The sequence below is a fragment of the Gossypium arboreum genome, chromosome 10 (assembly GCF_025698485.1).
Source record: "Gossypium arboreum isolate Shixiya-1 chromosome 10, ASM2569848v2, whole genome shotgun sequence".
Lineage (NCBI taxonomy): Eukaryota > Viridiplantae > Streptophyta > Magnoliopsida > Malvales > Malvaceae > Gossypium > Gossypium arboreum.
In genome coordinates, this window is record NC_069079.1 from 116,611,644 (window position 1) to 116,618,569 (window position 6,926).

Sequence of the window (6,926 nt, forward strand, 5' to 3'; positions counted from 1 at the left end):
ATAAAAAACCTAGTTTGTTCCTATTTAAACTCTAGAAGTTAATAAAATATATAATTTGAAATTAAAGCTAAACAATATCATAATAATCCTAACAATAATCCTAAAAATAAAATTCAAATTTAAATAAAGTCTTATGTTCATAAATCTCTTTTTTGAATTTTTGCCCCAAGTCTTTCATACTTTGTATTTTCAGCACCATTTCTTCCCTATTTCGCATGCTGACTTGTTTTGTCTTTAAATTCATGTTTTTTGCCCCCCCCCAAATTCAATTGTGTCCCTACAAGATAAAAAAAACCAAAAAAAACTCAAATTAGTGGGATCATACTCAAAATATATATGTAATTAACACATAAAAGTATGTCATTTTAGAGTATTTATCAGAATCAACTTGAATAATTGTGACCCTTTTTATTAATTAAGTTATATAACTTTTGGTGACAAGAGATATAATTGATTACTATGAATAGTGACAACTCTTGCTTGATTACCAAGTGACATTATTTTTGGATCACTTGTAACTTTTCAGTTATAACTATTGGAACATTATAAATATTTTAAAAATGTTCCAACAAAGATATATTTATGGGTGAGGGCAGCCCTTTCTTAATCTGTGGTCTTGACACATGGACAGTTCAAGTCTCGTAATGGTTGACTATTTGGGAGGCACAATAACTTTCTAGGTGGGTAGTGATGGACGGAGACAAGATAAGTGAGGTCTCACCTATGACTGTGAGTCAGGAAAAGAAGAACCCAAAACCTATCCCTGGCAGGGTAGGTCTAAGGAGCTCCACATGTGTTTACGGAACCAGACCTTGACGAGGTTGAGATATTCGAGATTGTTGCACGGCGAAGTTGTGGTGGCAAAGCTTGGTCAAGCTAGGTGCTTATAACAATTATAAATATTTTTAAATTTTTAAAATTAAAATCAATTAATAAAATATATTAAAGTTGAATATAAATTTATTATTATCTAATAAAGAAAAAAACACATCATCGTTCCATTTGGATTTATTGGTGCGTAAATTGAAAATTCTGTTCCCCGAAAGACCAAATTAAAAGCACCTTAATGAATAGGTTGTGTCTATTAGAGAAAGACAACAGTCGTGTTTTCCTCCCAACCCACTCAATTTTGTTTTTTTACGAATAACTATTTTAACAAAAAATATTTCAATTTAATTATAAAATATGTAAATATTAAATAAAAGATAAACTATTTAGTTATCACCCAATTTTAGGGTGTTTTTATTTTAGTTATTTAAAATAAAACTTTCACCATTTTGTCATTAAATTTTTAGGGCATATTTATTTTAGTCACTTAACTGTTAAATCTCTAATGGTAATTAATTATACTCACCATATCATGTTCACACTTTTATTTTGGTCATCCAATCTGTAAGTTACTTTCATTTTGGTCATTCAATTTTTTAAGTATTGTTTAGGATAAAATATATATATATATTAAGAATTAAAGTGAAAAAGTGGTAGAAAGTAAAATAATACTTTAAAATATGTCAAATTGTACTTGTTTACCCCATTTTTGAAAGCTCTAATTATTTTTTCAATATTGTAATTTTAAATTTTGAAACAACAAAATCAATTAAATAAGTTATTGAAATGTTTTTATCCCTTGATAGAGTCAACAAATTTATTACTAAGCTAAAAGTAAAGAAAAATCCTTACAATTAATTAAAATAATTAATTTTATCTTCTATACCAAACAAAATCCAAATTTTTTTCATCATTTCTTTACCCCAAACAAAGGATAAGCAATTAATGTAATTAATTGCAATTATTTTTTTATTTTAGTTTAGTATAGAAGATTCGATATTATATAATCAAAAGAAATTTAAATTTCACATACAATTATCAAGTTGATTTCATTAAGAATAATATAGAAACATAATATTTTAAACTTTAGAAGGAGATTAATTTAATTAATTTTAATATTACAATAATAAATTGGTTAATATTATCAAGAGATAAAAAATTTCAGTAATTTATCTAATTAAATTTTAATATTAAAAATAGTATAAATTTACAAAAATAAAATTATAAAAAATTAAACTTCAGGAGAAACATGAGCCCTGAGCCTCAACGTCCGCCACTGATTGCGAAGGTAAACATTTCAATAATTTATGTAATTGATTTGAAGTTATTCTCCCTTGCAGATTATTTTGAAGAAATTAGCTAACTCTACTTTTTTGTTTATTTAAAATGTTTAAAAACTGTAGATATTAATGAATGTGAAAGACTGAAGCCTTACAATGAAGGTGGTACATGTCAGAATACACTTGGAAGCTACAATTGCTCATGCCCTGTAGGATTTGAGGGTGATGGTCGGAAAAATGGAACAGGTTGCACTCCCAAGCCGTACCGTGAGAATTTTCCCGTTCCTGTTGTTGCAGTAGGTTGGTACACTTACTTTCTTTATATATCGGATAAGAGTTATTGTTTTTTGGGTTCAATCAAGAGCTGATATAACTAATAAATTTTATTTCCTTATTTAACATTTTATTTATAATTAAATAATAATATACTCATATACACTTTTAATATTTAATATTTAATATTTAATATTTTTACCATCTTTTTGTCACTTTAGTTTTGATTTTTCTTTCCCCATTTTGGTTATTAACTTTCTAAATTTAGTTAAATTATTATCTTATAAAAATTAATTATATTATTAATTTTTTCTTTTTAAATAACCTTTATGCATTTTTAAATATTTTATGAAATACTAATAGGAACTGTCAAGTCAATATAATTAAATTTTTAACAGTTAAGTCAATTATTTTGTCCAATAAACAACAATTTAACCAAATTTATAAGGTTAAAGATTAAAGGTGAAATAGGTGAAAATAAAAATTAGGGTCAAGCAAAATAAATAAATATCTTATCATAAGCTAAAATTTTCATTATGTAAAAAATATTTGTAATCTTTATCGAAGTTATATTTATTTTTATTTCCTTTTAACTTTCAACCTATATCTTTTATATAGGTAAACTATCTTATTATATGGATGTTTTCTATTTTGGTCACTTAAATTATTTTTTTTGTTAATTTGATAATCTAAAATAAAATTGATCAAATAGATCACTCCACCATTAAATGGTAATGGAAGACTAATAGTACATTTTCACATTAGTTACTGTAAAATTAGGATAAACTATTTGCCTGTCACTCTAAATAGGAGTTGTTTTTATTTTGGTCATCCAAAATTTTTTTCATACAAATGCACCGTTAGTCTTCTGTTACAATTTAGCAATGGAGTGACCAATTTGATCAATTTTTATCTTGTGTTACCAATTTAAGAAAAAATTGAAGTGATTAAAATTGAAATAACCTCTATTTAGAGTGACTAACGATGTAATTTCTTAAATAATTTTTTGAAATTATTTTTATATAAATCATAAATTACATTAATTGAAGTAAAAAAATAGATGCATATTCGTTTTTATATTACATGAATTCAGAAGTTGTACTATTACATGAATTTTTTTGAAGAAAAGCCACACTAAAAATTAATTTTATTTTTATGATTTTATCATAAACAATAATATCTTGATATTCTTGAAAGCTATTTTAAATTTTATATATGTCCAAAATATAATTTATATAAATAAATATTGAAAATATTAACAGTAGTTTAATTTTTTAGATTATATTGAAATACACTTTAATATTAATATTTTAGTTTGTCATTTCCATTTCGGATTGAAGAAAATTCCTATCATTTGCTAAGAAACAAATACTGATCTTGTAGATAATTTTTCGTGTAAGTCAGAATTTTATTCATTCATTTTTCAAAAATTGAGAAATTAATGCAATATATACAACATCATGATTTATGTGGCAAAAGATATGCCCATCTAAATTTTATTCAAACGGTAGCTTAAATGGTAACATTAACGATGCCAGGAGTTAATCAAATAAGTGGCATTGACATATTTATTTGGATCTCATGCAGGTATCGGCTTAAGTATAGGGCTTTTGTTTCTAATTTTCGGAGTATGGCGGCTTTATAGGATATTGCAGAAAAGAAAATACATAAAACTTAAAAACTTTTTGAAAGAAATGGTGGGATATTGTTTCAAAAATAGACGTCTTCAAATGAAGGTGGTCTGGATAAAGCTAAACTCTTCAGTTTCAAAGAGTTGGAAATATCTACTGATCAATATTATGGGAACAGAATATTGGGTTGTGGTGGTCAAGGCATGGTTTATAAAGGAATGTTGTCTGATGGGAGAATTGTTGCAGTAAAGAAGTCCAAGACTGTAAACGAAGGGTATGTTGAACAATTTATCAATGAGATTTTTATTCTTTCTCAAATTGATCACAGAAATATTATCAAGTTATTAGGCTGTTGCTTGGAGACCGAAGTGCCCCTCCTTGTTTATGAGTTCATCCCTAATGGAACCCTTTTCCATCTCATTCATGACCAAAATGAAGAGTACCTGAGGTCGTGGGATATACTATTACGCATTGTAGCGGAAGTTGCAAGTGCAATTTCTAACTTACACTCATCTGCATCCATCCCATTTATCACCGAGATATCAAGTCTAGTAACTTACTACTAGATGAAAAGTTCCGAGCAAAAGTGTCAGACTTCAGAACATCTAGATCAATCAGCATTGATCAAACTCACTTGACGACCAAAGTGCTTGGGACTTTTGGGTACTTAGATTTTGAATACTTCCAGTCAAGTCAATTTACTGAAAAGAGTGATGTTTATAGTTTCGGAGTGGTTATTGTCGAGCTCTTAACGGGAAAAATGTAACGCCCCTAACTCGAATCCGTCACCGGAATAGAGTTACGGAGCATTACCGGAGTTACCGATTTATTTATCAGATATTTTATTAATCCGATATCTTTTCTTTTCCGAGTTCAAGTCTCGTATTCGAGTCATCCGGATCTTTATAAAGAAATTTGATCGTCGTTTTCATTTATTTCATGTTATAATACATTCAACTAATGCTCTAAACAAAATTACTATTTTACCCCTAAACTTTTAATTAATGACGAATTCATCCTTAGGCTAAAATAGAATAAAATTCTTGCAATTTAATCTTTATTTCCAGCCATTATTCTCAAACAAATTGATAACAACCCATGAATTCTATAAAATATCAGAATTTTCCATAATATCAACATTTTTCAATTTAATCCTTAAAACATGTTTTCACCCGATCTTGATCTAAATTAATAGTTTCATTAAATTTTATAATTTAAATAATAAAAAAATTCATTTCCTTCATTTTGGTCATTTTTGATATTTTTTTTACAAAATTTCCCCTACAGTTTTTCTATTATTCAATTTAGTCCATGAGCCTAAAACATGCAAATTAGCCATGCTAGCTGAATATTCATACATATTTTCCTCCTCCTCCTCTCCATTCCACATCTTAATTTATATAACATGCAACAAGTAACATTTTCAATAATTTCACTATTTACTTATACGTGTATTCAAAATTGTCCATTTGTGTCATAGTCACTAAATTATTTATATCTTAAGCTACAGAACTCAAAATTAAGATCCGCTAATTTTATCTGAAACTAGACTTACATATCTTATTACCATAAAATTTTCAGAATTTTTGGTTTATCCAATAAGTACATTTTATTCTTTAAAATTACCCCTTTTCTGCTGTCTGACAGTTCCGACCCTTCTTCACTAAGAATTAATTATCTCATCGTACGAGATTCGGATGATGTTCCCGCTTATTTCTATTGAAAACAGACTCTTTAAGTATTTTAAACATATAAATTTAATCTCTTAATTATTTTTATCCAATTTATGATGATTTTCCAAATTCAGAACAGGGGAACCCAAAATCATTCTGACATTGTCTCACAAAACTTATTATATCTCATGATTTACAATTCCATTGCTTACACCGTTTCTTCTATAAGAAACTAGACTCAATAAGCTTTAATTTCATATTTTATTCATCCTCTAATTCAATTTCTAAAATTTTTGGTGATTTTTCAAAATTAGACTATTGCTGCTGTCTAAAACTGTTTTAGTGCAAAATGTTGATTTTCATTTTGCCCCAAATTTCACAGTTCATACAATTCAGTCCTTACTTAATTAACCCCTCAATTAAACTAATTTTCTCAATTAATACTTTTCCTAGTCATTATAAGTTATTTCATAACTATTGAAATTCAGAATTTCCACATAAAACTCTAACTTCAAACTCTTTTACAATTTAGGTCCCAAACATTCACTTTCTATTCAATTCTTTCAATAAAATCAGCACATAAACAATTTAAAGCTCTAAATCCATGTCAAATCATCATATACTTCCAGCACATATTCATAGAAACTTTCAATTTCTTTCATAGAATCAAGAACTAATGAATTCAACAAGTGGACCTAGTTGTAAAAGTCACAAAAACACAAAAATTTCAAGAAATAATCAAGAATTGAACTTACTTGCAGTAAGAATATGAAAAACCAGCTTAAGGGAACTCTTCCATGGTGTTTTTCTGATGAGAATGCAGAAAAATAAAGAGAAATCTAGATAATTCCACTTTAGTCCTAGTTTTATTAAGTAAATTTTGTAATTTTCCAATTTTGCCCTTAATTCCCCTTATTTTCTTGCTGATTTCATGCTCTTGCCGTCCAGCCCAAATAGACCTTGGGTCTATTTTCCTTTTAAACCCTTTTTCTTTTATCATTTAAGCTATTTAATCATTTCCCACAATTTTACATTTGATACAATTTAGTCCTTTTTGTTCAATTAGCTATCAGTACTTTAAAATTTCTTGACGAAACTTTAATACTAACTTATTAACACTCCATAAATATTTATAAAAATATTTATGGCTCGATTTAAAATTCCCAAGGTCTCGATACCTCGTTTTTTATTCTAATTATTTTAATATATATATTTTTAGTACACTATTCATTATTTCAAAA

The 6,926-nt window shown here is 27.2% G+C and overlaps 1 pseudogene; it reads left to right on the forward strand.

The window, feature by feature from the left end:
- Window positions 1–690: 690 nt before the first annotated feature.
- LOC108481721 (wall-associated receptor kinase-like 6) lies at window positions 691–4,778 on the forward strand (annotated as a pseudogene).
- The last annotated feature ends 2,148 nt before the right edge of the window (window positions 4,779–6,926 follow it).